Source organism: Coenobita brevimanus, chromosome 29, assembly GCF_032717465.1.
Source record: "Coenobita brevimanus isolate Jiangsu-jjx chromosome 29, ASM3271746v2, whole genome shotgun sequence".
In the NCBI taxonomy this organism is placed as follows: Eukaryota; Metazoa; Arthropoda; class Malacostraca; order Decapoda; family Coenobitidae; genus Coenobita; species Coenobita brevimanus.
Window position 1 is genome coordinate 41,529,070 of NC_136982.1, and position 22,693 is coordinate 41,551,762.

General features: G+C 44.0%; 1 protein-coding gene across 1 annotated transcript in view; it reads left to right on the forward strand.

The window, feature by feature from the left end:
* Positions 1 to 2,203: 2,203 nt before the first annotated feature.
* LOC145395060 (carboxypeptidase B-like) overlaps positions 2,204 to 22,693 on the forward strand; it is a 38,587-nt gene continuing 18,097 nt past the window's right edge. The window contains exon 1 of the mRNA XM_080268815.1: positions 2,204 to 2,270. The gene's annotated coding sequence lies outside the window, so the exon portion shown is untranslated. The remainder of the gene's footprint in view (positions 2,271 to 22,693) is intronic.

The window sequence follows — 22,693 nt, forward strand, 5'->3', positions numbered from 1 at the left end:
CTGCGAACATCATTTTCACTTCTTTCTCTTCCGTGTGATGACTTATTTCGTGTTGTATATTCCTGTCACCACACACTCAGCTAGTACCGCGTTCCTCCAGCCATGTGCTTGTGCTGTGTATTGAACTATTCCAGTGTTGTATATCCTCATGCACTCCTCCATTCCAGTATTGTATCCTCACGCACTCCTCCATTCCAGTTTTATATCCTCACGGACTCCTCCATTCCAGTATTATATCCTCACGCACTCCTCACCCTCCTTTCCAGTATTGTATCCTCACGCACTCCTCCATTCCAGTTTTATATCCTCACGCACTCCTCCATTCCAGTATTGTATCCTCACGCACTCCTCACCCTGACAATCTAACATGTATCTGCCACGATCCCAAGACCAAACCCACGCCATACCACTGTCTGTTTCAGCTGTCCTCTGTTTCACGGGCTGTGTCTTGTATGTGCCCTATCTACCCCTTTGACTACACCCTTTGGGACGAGGGGAGATAGTATTAGTAGTAGTAGTAGTAGTAACAGCAGTAGCGATGACCCAGACTCAGATGAACGTGAACCCGGTGGACTCCAGGCTAAAATTCTTCTGCGGTACATCATCTTTCTTTTGGGGGATAGGGAGGGAGTTGAGGGTCTTTCATATAACCGGGTAGTGGCGCCACCCGGCCATACAGGTGCCACCACGTGAAGGCACCCTCTCCAGTACCCAGGGAGAGGTGGGAAGGGTAAGTTGAAGAGTGGAAAGGGAGAGATGAGAGGGGCAATTTGAGGAAAAAAGGGGGGAGAGCGAAGGGATGCGTTGAGAGGAGGAAGAGATGGAGTGGTGGGAGGAGTGAAGTGATAGATGGAAAGGGGGATATGAAAGAGGTGGTTTGAGGAAGGGGAGAGGGGAGGAGAGTAAAGGGGGGAGTTGAGAGGAGAGGAAGAGATGGAAAGGTGAGAGGGGTGAGGTGAAGGGTGGCAAGGGGGAGGTGGTAGGGGTGTTTTGAGGGGTGAAAAGGGTACAGGAAACAAGGGGTGGGATTTCCAGGATTTGAGGGGAGGAGGGAGGTGGAAGGGGTACAAGAAACTCTCCCTGGAAAACCCACCTCGCACAAGACTGGGTTGCATAATTATAAGGGTAGGGTGTGGAGGGGGGGCAGTGCTTGATGGTTTATGAGGAGGGGGGAGGAGGAAGTGGGGGTGAGAGGTGAGGGAAGTGGGGGGAAGGTAGAGGGAGTGTGGGGAGGGTGAGGGGAGAGGGAGTGTGGAAGGGAGGGGTGCAGGAAGTGTGGTGTCGAAGTAAGAAATAGAGGGGGAGTTGGGGATAAGGAGTGTGGGGGGGGGGATGAAGGAAGTAGGAGGTTGGGGAGGGAGAAGGTGGTGAGGGGTGAAGACAGAGGGGAGATAAAGGAAGAGAGGAGAGAGAGTATGATGTTATCAGGGAAGAAAAAGAAGGGTGGAACGAGGAAGGAAAAACAGGGAGGTCAAAAGAAGGACAAGGAATAACGAGAGGAAGTGGAAAAAGGGAGAGAGAGAGAGAGAGAGAGAGAGAGAGAGAGAGAGAGAGAGAGGAAAGAAGAGCGTGACTGAATGAAATTTATGTTGGTTAAAAAAGACAATTGTGGTGAAGGTTGCAGTGACAAAGAAGACTTAACCACTTCACCCCGATCACGTGGTTTTCATAGTAATCCCTTCAGACGATTTCCCTCAGCTTGGGTAAGACTTTGAGCTGGAGGGGTTAGATACAGTCTTCATTAACCCATTTAGTGCGAGAGAGATTTCTTAAGTTTTAATAAAAATCGTCTGTATGTGGTAAGAATGGATAATACATCACCAGATTGAAGGGGTTGAGAAGAAATGGATATAGAAGATGGGATTCTGGTTAAGGATTTTTGTGATTAAGAGAGAGAGAGAGAGAGAGAGAGAGAGAGGGAGAGGAGGAAAGAGATAAAATGGAGAGGGAGAGAAGGATCCTCTCCCTCCCCATTACTTCATTTCTCCTCCTCTCCCTTTCCACTTCATCTGTTTCCTCCAGTCTGGTTGAGGATTTTGTGAATGACAGAGAGAGAGAGAGAGAGAGAGAGAAAGAGAGAGAGAGAGAGAAAGAGAGAGAGAATAATGACACACACACACACACACACACACACACACACACACACACGACATTTACGGTTTGCCATGTATTAAGATATATTTTCTCTTTATTTCAGGACCGCCAGACGTCTTTATAAATCTCAGGGGATCCAGCCGCCATTAGAGGTGTAAGAAAAAGAGGAAGGAAAGGTAAGGGAAAGCTAAAAGAAGAAAAAAATCGTATTCATGAAGGGTCTTAACTATACGCTTCTTACTCTAACTTGGCCTAAAATTGCCATCTCCCCATTTTGAAATTTCAGCAATAACAATAGATGAACATTGGAATATGGTGCGAGTCACGAAGAAGTGCCGTGGAAAGGATAAGGAGCTACAGTATTCTTATTCTGCCACTTAGCTACATGAAATACGTTGCACCAGGACAGAAATATAGGCCAAGTTAAGGTAAACAGACTAATATTTACGATTAAGTGGTCTTCTTATCAGGTGTATATTATTGTTATTTTTTTTTATTTTGTATTTTCCACCTTTTTATCCTGTGTTTTATTTTCCACCTTTTTTTTGTATTTCCCACGCGTTTTTTTTTTTTTTCTACCTTTTTTATCATTACTACTTTATTTTCCGCGTTTTTTCACCTGTTTATTTTTCACCTGTTTATTTTTCACCTGTTTATTTTTCACGTTTTCATTTTGTTTTTTCCACGTTTGTATTGTGTTTGTTGTTTACTCTCGTTTTTTTTTATTTCGTTTGTTGTATTTTCCATTTTTTTTTTTTAATATATTTTCCATTTTGTTATTGACTGTACTGTGGTCGTGACATGTTTGGTACAGCCTGGGACAAAAGTTAGCCTACGATTCCACTTCTTCTTTCACAACTAGGGTATTGGCCGTTATTGAAGATAATAGTAGTTCCAACCCCAGCATCATGTGAACGTGAACCCGGTGGACTGCAGGCTGGAGAGAGAGAGAGAGAGAGAGAGAGAGAGAGAGAGAGAGAGAGAGAGAGAGAGAGAGAGAGAGAGAAATGCTCTTAGTTCACAGTTCACCATTCTCCTTTTGGGGGATAGGGAGGGAACTGAGAGGCATTTATATAACCGGGCAGCTCCTCCCCCACCCCGCTCGTCATATCGGTGCCACCCCTTGAAGGCGCCCCTCTGCAACGCCGGGTAGAAACTATAGCCTCACGAGTGTACACCTTCTCACGTAGTACAGGTGTTCCCAGACTGCAACTTGATTAACCCGACCAGCAAGGTGTTCCATAATATGCATATATACATACATACATACATATACATAGTTTTTATTTATTTGTTTATTTATTTTTCTATTCAGGTGTTGTCTAACGCTGCATACTGTGAGGGAAGGTGTTATTTCTGTCCCCACTTGTCAGCTAACATCCTTCTTCCCACGACACACAATATGTTGCTCCTTCCCAGCTTGTCCTTCCACCTTGCCCTTGGCCTCCCTCTTCATTTGTAATCTCTGTATCCAGCCGTTGTCTGACGCTGTTTCCTGTGAGGTGGTGGCATATCTTTCCCCTCTCGTCAAGTACCGTACCCCCCGCGACACTGAATGTGCATTAGTACTCCTTTCCGCCTTGTCTCTGTACCTGTTCTTGATCCATCTATTGTTTTATAATCTTTATATATATCTGGCTATTGTCTGACCCTGCATCCTGTGAGGGGGTGGGAATTCCGTCTTCGCTTAGCAACTATCTTTAATCCTACCTTTGCCTTATATTACTGTCTCCTCCCCTACACACCTGTCACTTCATTATTTTGCGGTCTACCTCTTATTTTGCAACGTTTATATATATATATGTCCACTTGTTGTCTGACGCTGCATGCTGTGAGAGGTGGGGCGGTACTTCAATCCCCGCTTAGCAACATGCCCTTCCTGCCATGACACGCGTTATATATTACTCCGTCCTGTTTTGTTCTTGGGTTACCTGTCGTCTCGTAACGCAGTCAGGTGTTCTTAATTAGTAGGTGTCCGTCGCTAGGTATGATTTTATTTATTTATTTATTTATTTATTGTTACATGTTGCCTTGTGTATTTTTTTTAGAGACATTTTTTTTCTATAGTTGGAGTGAAAAGGAATATAATTACGTATATGGTTTATTTAGTAGAAAAAAAAAATGAAAGAAGGATGATGGTGGTGGTGGTGGTGATGATGTTGTTGATGATGATGATGATGATGTTGATGAAAAAGGAGGAACCAAAGGATGATTCGCCGAAATACCTCGTCCCTACCAAACATTGTCGAAGAAATCTAGATCCCTCAGTAGAAGGAGTTACGTAAGCTAGGAATTTGATACAAGGCAGAGGAGGGTGTGTGGTGTTGGTGGTAGTAGGGGGAAGAGGTGGGGAGGTGGTACTGAAGGGGTTAAGGATGTGGTGGAGGGGGGTTGGGGAGTAGGTGAGGAAAGGAAGGCGGAAAAGCGAGGAATGGAGGAGAGAGATGAAGGAAGGGTGAGGGGAGATGGTGAAAAGGAGAGAGGTGAGGTAAGGAAGGGAGGAAAGTGTAGGAAGAGATGATGAATATGAGGGAAGGAAAGGAGGAAAAGGGAGGAGTGGAGGAAAGGAGGAGGAAAGAAGTGAAGGAAGGATGGGAGGGAAAAAAATGGTGAAAAGGAAGAAGAGAAGGAAAGGAGTAAGGGAAGGAAAGGGGAAAACGATGATGAACAAGGAGACGAGGAATGGAAAGGGAAAGAGGTAAGGGAAGGAAATGAGAGAAGACGATGAAAAGGAGAGGGAAAGAATGGAGGAAAAGATGATGCAAATGGGAGGAAAGGGTGGGAGGAAAAGATGATGCAAATGGAGGAAAGAAGAAAGCAGGGAGGGTGTGTAGATATGTAATGGAGTGTGGGAGGGGGTGAGGGTGTGGTGTGGGAGAGAGCTGAGGAGACAGGATGGGGAAGGAAGGAGGGGGAGATATGAAGGGAGGAAAGGGGGGTAGGGATTGTACCGCTATGTGTGATGAGGTGTGAGAGGTAATGATGGAGGTGGGGTGAGAGGGGAGGGAAGTTGAATATAAGTGTGGAGAGAGGAGTGTGGTATGGTGTGGAGAGAGAGAGAGAGAGAGAGAGAGGAGAGGAGAGGAGAGAGAGAGGGAACTTAGGTGTGTTTGCCAATAGAGAAGCAATGAGAGTGGGATCGAAGAGAAGGAGAAGGGATTAGGGGAAAGATGGTGGGGGAGGGAGATGAGAACTTACCTAAAAAATATGCAATTAACCTACACCATATACCTGTACAGAGAGAGAGAGAGAGAGAGAGAGAGAGAGAGAAAGAGAAAGCAAACGCCTATCGAAATAAATCAATTGACCGGATGTGCATCATACCACTGGCGGTAGCAGAAAACAATAAATCAATAAATAAATGAAAATAAATAAATTAGTGCATAAATTAACTAAATATATAAGGGGATAAATAAGTAAAGGATGTGAGTAAAAGTAAAATATGAATAGGTATGAAAATAAAATAAATGAGATGAATAATTAAATGAAGTAAGTGAATAAATGAATAGATAAATAAATACACAAGCGCGTCATCGTTAAAACCAGGTGAGGCTAAGGTGTGGGAGCGTGGTTATACCTTTTAATTATTTCACACCTGTTCGTTCTGTAGGGGTAATGGCTGACTTTATTTATCTAATTATTTATTTTTGCATTTATTTATTTATGGGCTAAGAATTGAAAGAAAAGGTGTTTAGAGTTGGCTGAGTTTTCTTCCTTCCCCCCTTCTCTCTCTCTCTCTCTCTCTCTCTCACACACACACACACACACACACACACACACACACACACACACACACACACACACACACACACACACACACACGCACGCACACGCACACACACTGAGAGAGAGAGGAAATGAAGAAGAAACTGAATAATAATAATAATAAAGAAAGAAAATGCACAAATATTGGCATCAAGCAATATAACAGGGTGTGCCAAAAAAAAAAAAAGTCATTCCCCTTTTCTGGCTGGCATACAATACAATCAGGTGTATTTCTGTGCCTGGCTGTGTCCTCATACACCTCAGGACAATGGGGAGTGCCAAGGGTGTCAACGATATACATGTGTGCCAACTTGCTGTATATGAGTGCCTTGTGTATGTCAGAGTGCTATACATATGTGTCACGGCTTTATGTGTAGGTATGTGTGGTTTGCGATGGGGTGTGAGGTGGGGGGTGGGGTGTGGTATGGTGTGGGGTGATGTGGGGCTGGGTGTGGCGTGTAATGTGAGCTGGGTTGGGTTTGGGTTGGGTTGAATGGTGTGAGTTGCCGTGGTGTGTTATAGGGGATGTGGTGTGGTGTTTTGTGGAGCGAGGTGAGGTGGTGTGGGGTGGTGTTGGATGAGTGGTGTGGTGTGGTATGGTATTAGTGGTGTGGTATGATGGGGCCTGCGATACTAAGCTATATATTTCATGTTGGGATTGGAAGGCGGCCAGGTAGCACTTGTGAGGGGTTAAATACACACACTCACTCACTCACTCAGTCACACACACACACACACACACACACACACACACACACACACACACACACACTCTCTCTCTCTCTCTCTCTCTCTCTCTCTCTCTCTCTCATTTTTACCTCATCCCCAACACACTAGGAAGGATTTGCAGGCTTCTCGGTTCAGTTAAAATTAATACGAGAAAATTCGATTCAATTCTCACATGTCATCCCATTCCGGTGAAGTCTTACGCAACGATCCGTATGAATGAGTCGGTGATTGAGGGGTGTTTGGTGATGTTTTGTGTTGAAAGTGTCTTGTTAACAAAGAAAATGTAGAGATGATGAAGACATGATGGGAGGTGAGGGTGGGATGGGTGGAGAGGGATGGTATGGTGTGGTGTGGTGTGTGATGTGGAGCGAGGTGATAGTATGGTGTGGGATGATGTGATGTGGTATGGCGGTGTGGTATGGTGGTGTGGTGTGGCGTGAGGGTGGTATGGTTAATGATGGAAGCCGAAAATTTTGATAGGTTGGGATGGTATAAGCGAGGTTTGGCGAATACGTAGCGTAAAAGTAGAACCATTTGGCGATACATGGCGTAAAAATACATGTAGAACCATTTGGCGAATACATAGCATACAAGTAGAATTATTTGGCGAATACATAGCGTAAAAGTAAAACCATTTGACGGAGACAGCGTAAAAGTAGAACCATTTGGCGGATACATAAGGGAAAAACTGAAAGACTTCGACCTCCAAGGGTGAAAAACATCTTTATTTGATTGTGAAGGGCCTCATCTAAGCTTTTGAAGTTTGTTTTGCATCGAGGACGGAGAGAGAGAGAGAGAGATTCACTGAACCCTTTAAATTTCAGAGGTCATGTTCTTCCCTCTTCTAAATAAAATAATCCAGGGTTTGTTAGAAAAAATATATATATATATATATATATATATATATATATATATATATATATATATATATATATATAAAATATATATATATATAAAATATATATATATATATATATATATATATATATATATATATATATATATATATATATATATATATATATATATATATCAAGATCTGCCGCCAAAATGGGTAATGCCCATAGTTCGGTAACTTTAACTTGGCCCAGATTTTCGTCATTTTGCAGCTTATTTCACGTAGCTCAGTGGCAGGAAAAGACAATGTTATGGCACTACATCTTTCCCACAGCACTTCTTCGTGACTGGCACCATATTCTAGACCTCTTGTTGTAGGTCACCACTGAAAACAAAGAGGAGAAAGTTTTAGGCCAAGTTGGAGTGAAGAGAGTATAGCGGATGTTAGCTAACGTGAAACAAGCGACTTAACCAATACTGTATGCCCTGTTGAGGTGATGGAGAGGAACACCTTCACGTGGTGGCACTAAGACCGAGCTGCTTCACTGCCTGGCCATACAAACGTCCCACAACTCCCTCCCTATCATCAGAAGGGAGGATGGAGTAGTGCAGAGGGAGGGCAGGTTCACATTTACATAGGACCAGGGTTGTACTGTATCATGTTGGTTTTCTCGAATCTAACACAGATCCCCAACCCCTCTTAGCGAAGTTGATGGTAGGATGTGGTTGGACTGGGGTTTTTATTAGACTAGTAACCAAGGAGATTCAGTCCTATCCCATAACTAAGGTTCAGTTTTATCGTTGTGAGTGGCCTAGTTCCGTTAGATGAAAGCAAACTGACTTCTCCACTACTGGGAAATTTGGACGCTTGGCAGGTGACCTTGGCGTTCCTCCGGTCCTTCCTTTTGATGTCCCTTCCTCTTGTTTTCCTCTTGGCCATCTTGAGTAATGAGGTATTTAGGTGACGGTGGTTGGTGTCAGGTGGATGTCAGATGGGTTTATTTCCACTCACCTCTCTGCCCTCATGCCACTTCCTCTTCTCTCTCTCTCTCTCTCTCTCTTTGACACCTCACTCCCCCCCATCTGTCACCCTTACACCTCCTGTCCCTCATGTCCTCTCCCATCTGTCTCTCAGTAACATCCCCACACCTCTTCCTGTCACCTCCACATCTCCCTCTATCTATATTCTTCTCACCCCCACACTTCCCTCTCTGCCTCTTCTCCCTATCTCTTACCTAACCATTCCATCTCTCTACCTCCTTCTATCTGCATTCTGCCTCTCACCCCCATACTTACCCTACCACCTCTCCATCACTCTATCTCCCTCAGTCTGTATTCTCCCTCTCACCGTCATATTTCCCTCCCTGCATCAGCTCTTCGTCACCCACTCATCCCTCAGTCTGCACTTCCTGTTATCTCCACGACTCTGAAGCGTCTCGCACCAGTTCCTTCTCACCCCAGACCTCCCTCCCTCTGTCTCATCACACCTTCCTCTCACTATTGCATCGACTGATCTTTCTTTCTGTCCCTCTGCAGGCTGTCTTTCTCTCTTTTCTCACCACCACACCTCCCTCTCACCCCCACATATCCCTCTCATCCTCACACCCACTCTGACCCCCACACCTTCCTCTAACTCCACACCTCCCTCTCAACCCCACACTTCCCTCTCATCCCCACACCCACTCTGACCCCCACACCTCCCTCTCTGCATCACCTCTCCCCGTCGCCACCCATCCTTAACCCACACTTCCTGCCGCCCTCCACCCATCCCGCCCACCGCCCCCTCCACGCAGAACAATACTATCACCAGTCACCATCACGGCTTCCATGCATACCACGCACCAAAGCCTTTCTCATCCCCCAAGCACACCCACATTTTTACTCATTTTCTCGCATTTCTCTCATTTTTTTAGCCATGCAGATGTTGTGGCGTCTTCTGTATGATACTCGTACTTCCGGTGGGCTATTTTATGCAGCTCCTTGAGACCTTGTGTGGCAAAGGCGCCGAAAAAAGTGTAGATTAAATGCTTGTTTGGGTTCATGTCTGTTGCGTCTGGCGATAGTTTTTTGTTGGTTTTCTGTTTATTATTATTATTATTATTATTATTATTAATTTTGCTGCTGTTGTTGTTGTTGTTATTATTATTATTATAGTAGTAGTAGTAGTAGTAGTAATAATAATAATAATAATAATAATAATAATAATAGCAGTAGCAGTATTAAAAATAATAGTACTGTAGTAGTAGTAGTAGTAGTAGTAGTAGTAATAATAGTAGTAGTAGCAGTATTGTAGCTTGCTAATTAATATGTTTATAGGTCTTTCTCGTATGGTATCTAATTCCTGAAAGATCCGGATTTCAGAAAACTTAACGGCATATTTGTAAATGTTTCTTACTGATTGATGAAGTTGTTTTTTTTCGTAAGCTGTCATATGGTTTCACATCAAATTTTATGCTCAAAAGAAGAATATTCACAATCATCTGTGCAGAGAGTTTAGTATACTTTTTACCAGTATATTTCACCATTTTTTAGTTGGTTTCATTCGCGAGTTTGCCACAGATGCTTCAGGTCATGCATTTCTTCATCTGAGTGTATTTGTTTCACCTGATATTATCCCCACACCCATCCTACACAATAACGACTGCTCTTCTGATACTACTAAAGCCCCATAGTTATCTAGAGAGAGAGAGAGAGAGAGAGAGAGAAAGGCTGAGTGAGTGGAGAGAAAGGTCTAGGTCAACATAATAGAGGGGATGTGAATGGATGGGGGAGGGGGGCGAGGTAAAAGATGGTTGGGTTTATTGTATGGGTGGAGGGGTCAAATTTTTTAGAAAGGTGTGTGTGTGTGTGTGTGTGTGTGTGTGTGTGTGTGTGTGTGTGTGTGTGTGTGTGTGTGTGTGTGTGTGTGTGTGTGTGTGTGTGTGTGTGCGCTGTGAACTTAATGCATAGATATTAATAGACAGATATGTAATCTATCTCTCTATATTTATCTTTTGGTATCTTATTATATCTGTACCACACACACACACACACACACACACACACACACACACACACACACACACACACACACACACACACACACACACACACACACACACACACACACACACACACACACCTTTCCAAGAGTTAAGTATCGTCCTCTCCACACACACAATGACCCCTACCCCCCTCGCAGCTTTCACTTCAGCCCCCTCCCCCTCCATCATGCTGACCCAGACCTTCCTGCCCACTCACTCAACTTCTCTCTCTCTCTCATGACCTCATATATCCCACTCACCCCACTCACCCCACTCACTTTACTTCTTTCACCTTAACTTGGCCCAGATTTTCGTCCTTTTGGAGCTTATTTCACGCAGCTCAGAGGCAGACCAAGACAATGTTACCGCCTGCAACTTTTCTACAGCACTTTTTCGTGACTAGCATTATCTTCTATGTGTTAATTCATTGTCAGACTCAGCATTCAAGATGGAGAGACGGTGATTTTAGGTCAAGTTAAAGTGAAAAGATTATAGATTTCTCGTTTACACCAGAGCATTGCTTCATACCTCAGTCTCATCCCTCTCATTCATCCCCTTGCACTTCTTTGTGACTAGCATCATGTTCTTGTGTTAATTCCCCGTTACAACTCCGTATTCACGATGGAGAGATGGCAGTTTTAGGCCAGGTCAGAGTGAAAGGAGTGTAGGGTTTACGCTGACTCTTCCACCTCACTCGCATCCCTTTCATCCATCCTTTCTGACTAGCAACCAAGGAGACTCATTCCCACCCCTTAACTCTCATTGAATGTCATGCAATCTCTCTCTCTCTCTCTCTCTCTCTCTCTCTCCCTTTATTCACTTTACCTCCCTCTTAATCTCTCCTCCTTTCTCTTTATTTACCTAGGTTCCACTTTCTCTCTCTCTCTTTAATACCACCCACTAACCACTCTCTCACACATCCTTGACCTTTGACCTCCTCTGACCCTAATACTCACCCTAACCTGACCTTCCAAACTCCCACTCCTCCCACTTAGCAGTTTTTTTTTTTTATGTTTGTTTTTATACCTTGACCCTCCTGTGATTCTTGGCACTCAGCACACACACACACACACACACACACACACACACACACACACACACACACACACACACACACACACACACACACACACACACACACACACACACACACACACACACACACACACACACACACACACACACACACACACACACACACACACACACACACACACCTTCCCCCTTCCCCTCGCCTTTCACTCCTTCCCCCACCTCCCTCCCCTCCTTCCCTTCCTCCCTCTCTCTCCCCCACCCATTTCCCCCCTGCTCCCTCCCCTTCCTCAATCCTCCCTCCCTTGTTTTCCTTCCCCCTCCACACTCTCCCCTCCCTCCCTGTCCCTACTATCTCTACGTAGCTTCCCTGGCACACAAACCCTCGCTCACTTTCACTATCTCACTTGTGAATTCATGGGCGGTCTCTTTCACTCTCTCTCAATTTGCCTCTCTCTCCCCCTCTTGCTTACTGATTATTTTCTCCTCACAAAATGCACTACCACAACTACCGCACTGCAGTTGGCGCCACTACCACCACTACCTTACTACTACCATTATTTCCACATTAACGTTACTTACCAACTCTACCATCGTTACACCATCACCATTGCCAAACTACCATCACTGCCACACTACCATTACCGTCATACTACTACCACCACCTCCACCACTACCACACTACTACCACCACCAACATACTGCTAAGACTACCACACCACCACCACCATGCTACTAAAACTACCACATTACCACCACCACCACCACATAACTACGAATACCACACACTACACTTCCACAAAATTATCACCGCTACAACCACTGCTATCACTACCATGCCACGACCACTACAACACTACTGCCACTAGATGCAAGAGAAACGGAGATTGAGGGAAAGTGGAAATGAGGAAAGGAAAGAGGGAAGGGAGGTTAGAAGGAAAGATAAAGGAAGGGAAAAAAAGAAGGGAGAAGGAAAGGAACGGGAAAGAAAAGAAGAGGGGAGGAACAAAGGAAGAAGAAAGGAAGAGGAGGAACGGAGAGAGGAAAGAAGGAAAGGGAGAAGGAAGGTAGTGAAGTGAAAGAGAAAGGGAGGGACAAAAGGAAGGGGAAAGGAAGAGAAGGAACGAAGAGGATAGCATGTGGTAAGGAAAGGGAGGAGGAACGGAGAGGGAAAGAGAAAGGAACGAAAGGGAGAAGGAATGTAACAGAAATGGAAGGGGGGTGGAGGGGAAGGGAAGGATAAAAGAAGGCATGGGGAGAGGAAGGGAAAGGGAAAAACAAAGGGAATGGGAAAATGAAAGGGAAGAAAGAGAGAAGTGAAGAGGCAGAAGAGCTGATAGGAGAAAAGTTATAAAGGGGTGACAGTTGGCTTAGAAAGAAATGAAAAGGGAAAGAGATTAGAGATTAATAGGCAGGGAAGCAGAAAGGGGGGAAAGTGGAAAGAAAGGAAGGGAGAGAGAAGTAGAAAGTTACAGGAGAATGGGAAAAAGTGAGGGAAGGGAGAAGGGGAAGTGGAAATGTAAATTAACGAAAAAGAGAATAAAGAAAGAGGTAAATGAAGATAGAAGAAGATAATAGAGGGAAAAAAAAAAAAGGAAAAAAGGTAGATGGAAAGAAGACAACAGAGAGCAGAAAGGAATAAGGGAAGACGGAAATACACAAGAGCAGAAAGAGAGGAAAAATTAAAGATGTACTGATGCGGGAAAGGAAGGGAAGAGGCGGGAAAACCAGTGAAAAGGAGTGAGCAACAGTGAGAGGGAAGGGATGCAGGAAATTATTGGGTAGAAGGGGAATCTGTTCAGGAAATAGTAAACATTGGCAAGAGAATTTTACGTTATCTATGTTGGCAGCAAAATTAAACGTTTTGTCTGTGTGTTGGCAGAAGAATTATACGTTGTCTCAGTATGTTGGCGGGAGAATTATACGTTATCTATGTTGGCAGAAATATTAAACGTTATCTCTCTACGTTGGCAGAATATTTATACGTTATCTGTATATGTTGGCAGAAGAATTATACGATATCTCTGTATGTTGGCAGAAGAATTATACGATATCTATGTACAGTATGTTGGCAGAAGAATCATACGTTCTGTTATACTCTCTTTACTTTAACTTGGCCTGAAATTGCCATCTGTCCATCTTGAATACTGAGTTGTCGGTAGATTTAACATGAATATATGATGCTAGTCACGATGTGCAGTGAAAAAGAAGCACTGCAAGACCTCTTTCCATCACAATGCTACGTGAAAGATGCTACAGAGGTACGAAATTTTGGACCAGGTCAAGGTGAAAAGAGTATAGCAGTTTTCACCAATGCACTAAGTACCTTTTTACCTTCACTTGGCGCAGAATTTCGTCCTTATGCGACCTATTCCATGCAGCGGAGTGTCGGAAAAGGACAATACTACGGCATGTCTTTCCTTCCATAGCACTTCTTCGTGACTAGCCTCATATTCTAGGGTTAATCTCTTGCTTCGGCTCCGTATTCAAGGTAGAGGGACGGCAATATTAAGCCAAGTTAGAGTAAAGAGGGTAGTATATTTCTGAGACTAAAGGAAGACGATTTTATTCAGTATATGCTTACTGTGTTGTCCTTCTGATGCAGTGGATTTATTTAGTTTATGTAATTTTTTCTTTACACTTTTTTGGATATTATGTCACGGGTTCTTCTTCTTCTTCTTCTTCTTCTTCTTCTTCTTCTTCTTCTTCTTCGAGAGAGAGAGAGAGAGAGAGAGAGAGAGAGAGAGAATGATAAAGTGAAAGAAGACGAGAATAGAAACATAAATAAAATGAAACACAATGAAAATATAGACAAACTGAGTAAAAAGACCATAAAGAAAAGGAAGAGGAAAGAAATGAAACAAGAAGTCAATAGAGACAGTAAAGTGAAACAGGATGAGAATAGTGAAATAGTAAAGTGAAACGAGGGTGAAACACGAGAAGGGTGAGGCGAAACAGGACGTGAAGAGGGAACCAGTTTTTGAGAGAGAGAGAGAGAGAGAGAGAGAGAGAGAGAAACAAAATTATGAGGGGGAAGAAGGATATAGGAAAGGCGGACGTGAAATAGGAAGGACTAACGTGAAAACCAGGCAGAGGACAGAGGGGTCGTGAGAGAGGTCGTGGCGGAGTACTTAACGACCAGCAGATTACCACACTACCACAGCAACATCTTCCCTACCACATTAGTACCCTCCCTACCACCCTTGCCACATTACACCGTCCCTACCACATTACCACCACCCTTACTACTACTACCGTTTCTTTTCTCTCTTCTGTTTCCACTACTTCTACCACACTACCACCACCTTTACCACACTGCTACCATCCCTACCACACTACCACCGTCCCTACCACACTACCACCACCCCTACTACACTACCACCATCCCTACTACATTACCACCGTCCCTACCACACTACCACCGCCCCTACCACACTACCAACATGAAAACCAAGCACAGGACAAAGAGGTCGTGATGTGGGTGTGAGTATTTATTTCTTACCACACTTTACGACCACACTACGACTTCCGTAATGGTACTTCTCCATTGACGTCACCCCTACCACACTGCCATGCTAGTCACGAAGATGTGCAGTGGAAAAGATGCTCCGCTGTTCCTACCACACTACCACAGTACATACCTTGTTAGCATCACCACTCTCTACCACACTACCACCACCCCTACCACACTACCACTGTTCCTACCATATTAGTGTCGTCCCTGCCACACTACCACAGCACTACCACAACCCCTACCACACCACCACCATCCCAACCACACTACCACCACCTCTACCACACTACCGTCACCCCTACTACACACCACCACCACCCTTGCCACACTACCATCACCCTTGCCATACAGTCACCTCCCCTACCGCAGTACCACCATCTCTACCACATTATCACCATCCCAACCTCACTGCCACACCCCCCTACCACAGTGCTACCACACCCTACCACAATGCCACCACTTCTCTTGTATTTCCATTACCCCTACCACACTACCATTTCCGCTACCACACTACAGCCACCTCCTCCTATTTCCACTACTGTACTTCCATCATCCCTACCAGAACTACTACATTTCCACCACATCACCGTCCTGCCACAAGAGAGAGAGAGAGAGAGAGAGAGAGAGAGAGAGAGAGAGTCTAAGGTTATGAAATTGTAAATGTGAATAAGAGCTGTGTGTGTGTGTGTGTGTGTGTGTGTGTGTGTGTGTGTGTGTGTGTGTGTGTGTGTGTGTGTGTGCAATTTCTCTCTCTCTCTCTCTCTCTCTCTCTCTCTCTCTCTCTCACACACACACACACACACACACACACAAACACACAAACACACACACACACACACACTTCATCTTGTTGCTTTCTCCCCTTCATATATTTTCCCTTCATCAGCGACTGTTAATTAGCTCCGATTTACCTAACATTTTATTTTTTTTTTTCGTTTCTCTTCATTTTGCTCCTTTGTCGTTCTCTCCTCCGTTTCGTTCATGGATTTTATGAGTTATCGTTATTTTCTTTATTCTTCGCCAGACGACTTTATTCAGCATTCAGTTATTCATGGGAGCTGAGAAATTTAGGTGTATTCTTATTCATCGTTTATTCATTTTTCGTCTATTTCTCTTTTCGTCCTTCTCTCTTTTCTTTTCGTCCTTGTTTCAATTAGTTTCCTTGTTTATGTCATTTATTGCTATCATTATTTTCCTATGTGTTTTCTTCCTTTGTTTTTTTTTCATTATTTTTCTTTGTGATAGTTTTTTTGTTTTCCCTTCTTGTAAATTATTATTCTGTATCTCTGTTTGGTTTCATTTTTCCTTCGTGTTTATTCTCCTGTTTCATGAAGCCGGTATATTTCTCTTTCTTCTATGTCGATTATTCTGGTGTATAGATAGATAGATAGATCGATAAGTAGATAGACAGATAGATAGATAGATAGATAGGTAGATAGACATTGGTAGGCAGATAGATAGATAGATTGACTAATAGACTGACATAGATAGGGTTTCAGCAAAGCGGTATAATGAATGTTGTTGAAAGCCACGCACTTGCATATGACAAAAGTTAATCCAATTCTTTCCATTATAGGGCAGATGTTGGGGAACAGGTCTAGCTTAACAAGGGCCTGTCGAGAATTGGCGCTTAGAGGCTTGTCATAGGGCTGGGTCGTAAAAATGTTATGATGAACGAGGTCAGGGTTGTTAGTGGGAGGCTGGGTGTGAGGGGAGATGAGGGGAGTAGGTGAGGGGTTGATAGAAAGGGAGTAGGAGAATTGATGAAAGGGAGAAAGGGGAGTGAGAGAAGAGGGGGAGAAATAGGAGAAAGATTGCTGAAATGGGGAACAGGAAATAAGGGAAGGATTGCTGAAAAGGGAGAAAGAGGAGCGAGAGATGAAGGGGAGAGATAGGAGAAAGATTGTTGGTGTGGGGAATAGAAAATAGGAGAAGGATTGATAAAAGGGAGAAAGAGGAGTGAGAGAAGAAGGGAGAGAAATAGGAGAAGGATTTTTAAAGTGGAAAATAGGAGAAGGATTGATAAAAAGGGAGAAGAGGGAGTGAGAGAAGAAAGGGAAGGATAGAAAAGGAAGGAAAGTTGTCAGTGGAAGGCTGGGGTTGTGAGAGGAGATGAGGTGAACAAGGATTGACAAAGTGGGAAATAGGATGAAGATGGATAATGAGGAAGAGGAGGGCGTGAGAGGAGAGGAGGGAAATGGGAACGGAGAAACAAAAAGAGGAGAAGAGAGGGGTATAAGAGGAAAAGGAGAATCAGATAGGAAAGGAGATGAAGGAATGAGATAAGAACTGATAGAAGGAAGAGAGGAAAAGAATGGAGTAAGGGGAGACAAAGAGGGGTATTAAATAGCTGATAAAAGATAGAATGGGGGAAAAGATAGGAGTGAGAAAGGAGATAGGAGGAATATATAAGATGTCAGGGTGAGAAGGAGTGAATAAGAGAAAGTAATAAGAGGTATGAGAAGTGAAAGAAGAGGAGAGTGTTAGGATGTATGAGTGAGCAGGATGACAACTGATAAAAGAGAGGATAGTGGAGGATGAGGCGGATGCGAGAGGAGAAAGATGATGAAGATGGAGACAGAACACACACACACACACACACACACACACACACACACACACACACACACACACACACACACACACACACACACACACACACACACACACACACACACACACACACACACACACACAAAGAATGATGATCGAAGAATAAAGAAAAACGAAAAAAAAATAGACACAAGAGAAACAGCATAATGAAAAAGAAAAGAGGGAAGATAAGAAAAATGACAAAAAAATGGACGCAAAAGAAAGGATAAAAATCGAAAGGAGAGCTGAAGGACAAGGTATGGAAATGAGAGAAAGGGAAAAAATATGATGGAGAGAGAGAGAGAGAGAGAGAGAGAGAGAGAGAGAGAGAGAGAGAGAGGAGGGAAGAAGTGACGTATATGTGTGGAAATTGGATATTAGCGTTTGTGTTCGTGAGAGAGAGAGAGAGAGTTTGGAATAAGAAAGACAAGAGAAGATGGAAGAGAGAAGGATTGGAAAGCGGAAGGAAAGCAAGAGAGAGTAGAACAGAGAACAAGAGAAAAGAAAAAGAACTGAGGATGGGAAAAAAGGAGAAAATGTGAGAAATGACGAAAAAGAGAGAAAAGAGAAATAAAGGAAGAAATTATGTAGGAAATAAAAAGAAAAGGAAATGACATAAACACAGAAGACACAATTTAAGGAATGAGAGAGAGAGAGAGAGAGAGAGGAAGAAAAGAGGACAAGATAAAGAGAAAAGCAGGCTCGGACTCGAAGTGAAAGTGGGTGAGTGTGGTAGTGTGGTAGGGGTGGTAGTAGTGTGGTAGGGATGATGGTAGTGTGGCAGAGTTAGTGTGGTAGGGCTAGTGTGGCAAGGGTGGTGATGGTGGTGTGGTCGGGGCGTTAGTAGTGTGGTAGGGATGGTGTCACTGTGGTAGGTGAGATGATGGTTCATTGAGGTTGTGAAAATGTGGTTGGGATGGTGATAGTGTGGTAGGGTTGGTGGTAGTGTGGTAGAGATAATAGTATGGGTATGGTAGCAGTTGACGGTAGGGTATAGAAGAGTAGGAATATTGCCATGGTAGTAACGTAATAGGAACAATGGTAGCAGTATGGTAGTAATGAAGGGGTGCGGGAAGAGTAACCATGCATAACCATTACCCTTTTAACTATGTCCTCTTTGTTGTGACCTCTAGTGACCTCCAGTGACCTCTAGTGACCTTCAGGGACCTCTAACCACCCTGTTCTTGTTGGTACTGGTTAGGTAATTAGGAGACATGAAAGAAGCAAGCAGGGGTTATCTTACTGACACGCAGACAGTCTCTCTCTCTCTCTCTCTCTCTCTCTCTCTCTCCCACACACACACTTCAGTTTTCTCTTCTTTTTACTGAATATTAAACCAGATGACGTCAGAATTACTTTTTTTTCCAAACGTGATGTGATTTTGGATTGAAATTTTGTGTCGATGCAAGATGAATAATATTTTCCATACTGAATGTTTTTAATAATAATGTACCATCATCATCACCGTCATCATTACCACCACCACCATCATTATCATCACCATCATTATTATCACCATCATTATCATCACCATCATCATCGTCCTTATCCTCCTCCTCCTCCTCCTCCTCCTCCTCATCATCATCATCATCATCATCATCATCATCATCATCATCATGACCACCACCACCACCACCACCATCATCATCATCATCATCATCATCATCATCATCATCATCATCATCATCATCACCATCATTATGATCATCATCGTTATCATCATCGCCCTTATCCTCCTCCTCCTCCTGCTCATCATCATCATCATCATCATCATTTTCATCATCATCATCATCATAAATCCCCCTTTTATAGACACACATGTAATTCTGTCTTCCCACTCAGCACGATTATCACTTATTTTCAGTTAATTGAGGAACTTAAATAACTGATCGTCTTATACCATCAAATATTATACTAAATTACATCCTGAGAGTTTTTTTTTAAGATGCGTATGGGTAGGCGACATATTTCTACGTAAAGGCATATTGGGAATCGATAAATTTTAGTAGCGACCGATCCTTTCTGAGATGCGAGGCCTTTCACCTTGGTAGGCTGTATACAATAACTTTTTTTGTTTTACGTTCGTTTTTTCCTATTTCGTCAGTCTGGTTGTACCCTTATTCTGCGTATCACCCTGCCCCCCCTTACGACCACATTCTCTCTCTCTCTCTCTCTCTAACATGTGGTCCCCTCTTCACATCTTAATGCCGCTAATTCCTCCCTCTCGTCCCCCATGTTTGCCCATTCGGCCAGACGCCTTCGTTACACCCGCGCCCACGAAGCGAGAGAGAGAGAGAGAGAGAGAGAATTAGTATTTCGCCATTAAAGTATCATTGTTATTCTTTCCTCTCCTGTGTTTTCCTATTGTCTGTTGTTTAATGCTATGAATATTCACTCTCATTGCCAATTCAGAATTTTCCGAAACTAACTCTCTCTCTCTCTCTCTCTCTCTCTCTCTCTCTCTCTCTCTCTCTCTCTCTCTCTCATCTGTTGACTGCTTTTTCCCTCCCCTCCATCCATCGTTCCCATTTCTTTTCCCTCCATCCTCATCCATCTTCCTCCCCTCCCCTCCTCTCCCCCTTCCCTTTCCTCCCCTCCCTCCATTTTTCTCTTCTCCCTCCCCTCCCCTCATTTTTTCTCCTCCCCCATCCCGTTTCTCTCCATCATCATCCATCATCCCTCCCCTCTCCTCTTCCCTCCATCTCCTCCTCCTCCTCTAATTTCCAGTGTCCCCCCTCCCCTCTTTTTTCCTCCTCCTCCCTCTCCTCCTATTTCTCTCCCTTCCCTTTCCTACTTTTTCTCTCCCCCTCCCTCTCGCGCTTTTTCCTCTCATCTTCCTCTGCATCCCTTCCCCTTATCTCTTTCCATCCGCACCTCTCCCCCTCCCTCCCCTCTAGTCTTCCTTTCTTTTTCTTTTTTTTTTTTTCCTTACCATCCCCTCTTCTCCCCTTCCCAACCCCTATTTTCTCTCACCTTCCATAATAGCTCTTCCCCTCCCCTCTTCCCTTCCCTTCCCTATTCCCCTTCCCTATTCCCCTTCCCTCTCCCCCTTCCCTTTCCCCCTTCCCTCTCCCCCTTACCTATTCCCCACCCCTTCTTCCCTTCTCCTCCCCTCTTCCCCCCCTCATCCCTTCCCATCTTCCCCTCCCCTCTTCCTCTCCCCTCTTTCTCCCTCATCACCTCCTTTCTTCCTCATCCCTCTTTCCTCTTCCCCCCCTCATCCCCTCCTCTCTTCCCCTCTCCCTTCTTTCTAATTATCTCTTTCTTTCCTCTCGTCACAGTGTGGTTAGAAATCTTAGGTCATAGATGGTCCCGAGTTGACCTCAGGGCCATCTCATTCCCTTATATATACCTTATAATTATATATACCTTATATGTACTGTATGCCTTGATCGGCCATGTGGAGAGGATGGAGAGTGAGAGACTAACGAGGAGAGTGTATGCGAGTGAGATGGTGGGGGGAGAGGAAGGAGGAGACCGAGGATGAGATGCAGGGATGGAGTGGAGAGGTGTATGAGAGGGGGGGGGTGAGTTGGGGGAAGGCTAGAGTAATGGCAGAGGACAAGACGACTTGAAGACGATTTGTTTGTGGCCACTTCTTACGGGAAGGCGTCTGACTGCAGATAGATAGATAGATAGATAGTTAGACTGGAACCAACCTCTTGCAGTTAACCTTTTGTCTTACGTGGTTATGTTAGGTCATGTAGGTTCGTATTCTCATCGTTTAAGGAAGCTCCCTAACACCTTTTCCTTACCGATTTTTTTTTTTTTTTTTTTGGGGGGGAATACGGTTGGATAGTATCGTTTTATATATCATTTATGCAGGATATTGGTGGTTTTTGAATGATTTAAGTAACAGAAGAGGACAATCAGGTGTAATATGCAAAATAAATCACTTAGGATGAGGCGTTAGGGAGATTGTGTATCGACTGCAGAAGGTTAATATTAAGGTAGATGGTTACACAGTTTCCCCTCCAACTCCCCCCCCTTTCCTGCTGACAGCATCCGGAGAGATAATGTGTGTGTGTGTGTGTGTGTGTGTGTGTGTGTGTGTGTGTGTGTGTGTATGTGTGTGTGTGTGTGTGTTTGTGTGTGTGTTTCTTGGGATTCCCTGGGACCGTCCTGCCTGCGCCCTAACCTTGTACCCAGCCTCTTGGTTCCTTCCTTCTTTCCTTTCCAATTATACTTCCGGCACTATCAGGCTGCTTCCGGGTCTGAGTTAAGTCTTGAAAGAACCACGGAAGTCTAAGAGGGTTCTGTTGTCGTTTCCTTAGTTCTGAACCCCATACATGCAACAGAGTGAGCCTTGTTATTGCATGTTTGTGTTTGCTTGTGTTCGCTTGGCTTTTCCGTGTGTGTGTGTGTGTGTGTGTGTGTGTGTGTGTGTGTGTGTGTGTGTGAATAATGTATATGTTTTGTATTTTTTTATTGCCGTCCTTTCCTTTGTAGCACTGAGAAACTGGATTAGGGTTATGATGGTGATGATGATGATGATAATGATAAGGAGGGGGAGGACGAGGAAGATAGTTTATGGTGAGGAAAGAACTCAGTATGAAGTAAAGGAGGGTGTAATAAAGGAACCCAACAATGCCCCTATAGTCGTAATTGGTACTATTCACCGCCACCCTCATATCCCCACACAACGTAACGGTACACGCACCATAGAGTACAGTACACTTCCGCCTATTACATGTCAGCACTGAACGCCGACAAATGGGTTACGGAAGAAAGTAAGAAGGCCTGATGTGGCTCATGTTGCAAGGCCAGTGTGGTGGTGCTGGTGGTGCGGTGTTTGAGAGTGCAATGTACAGTACTATACTCTTTTTACCTTAACTCGGCCCAGTATCACCGTCTCTCCATCTTGATAGCTGAGTTGAGAGAGTGGATTGGTGTGCTGGTGATGTGGTGTTTGAGATTGCTGTGTACTATATTCTTTTTACTTTAACTTGACCTCAAATCGCCGTCTCTCCATCTTGAATGCTGAGATGAAGTAGTGGAGTAACACAAGAATATATTAGTTACGAGAAAGTGCTATAAAAAAGATGTAGGGGCTTTTTTTTTTTTTTTTTTACGTTGAGCTACATGAAATTTGCGCAAAAGGACAAAA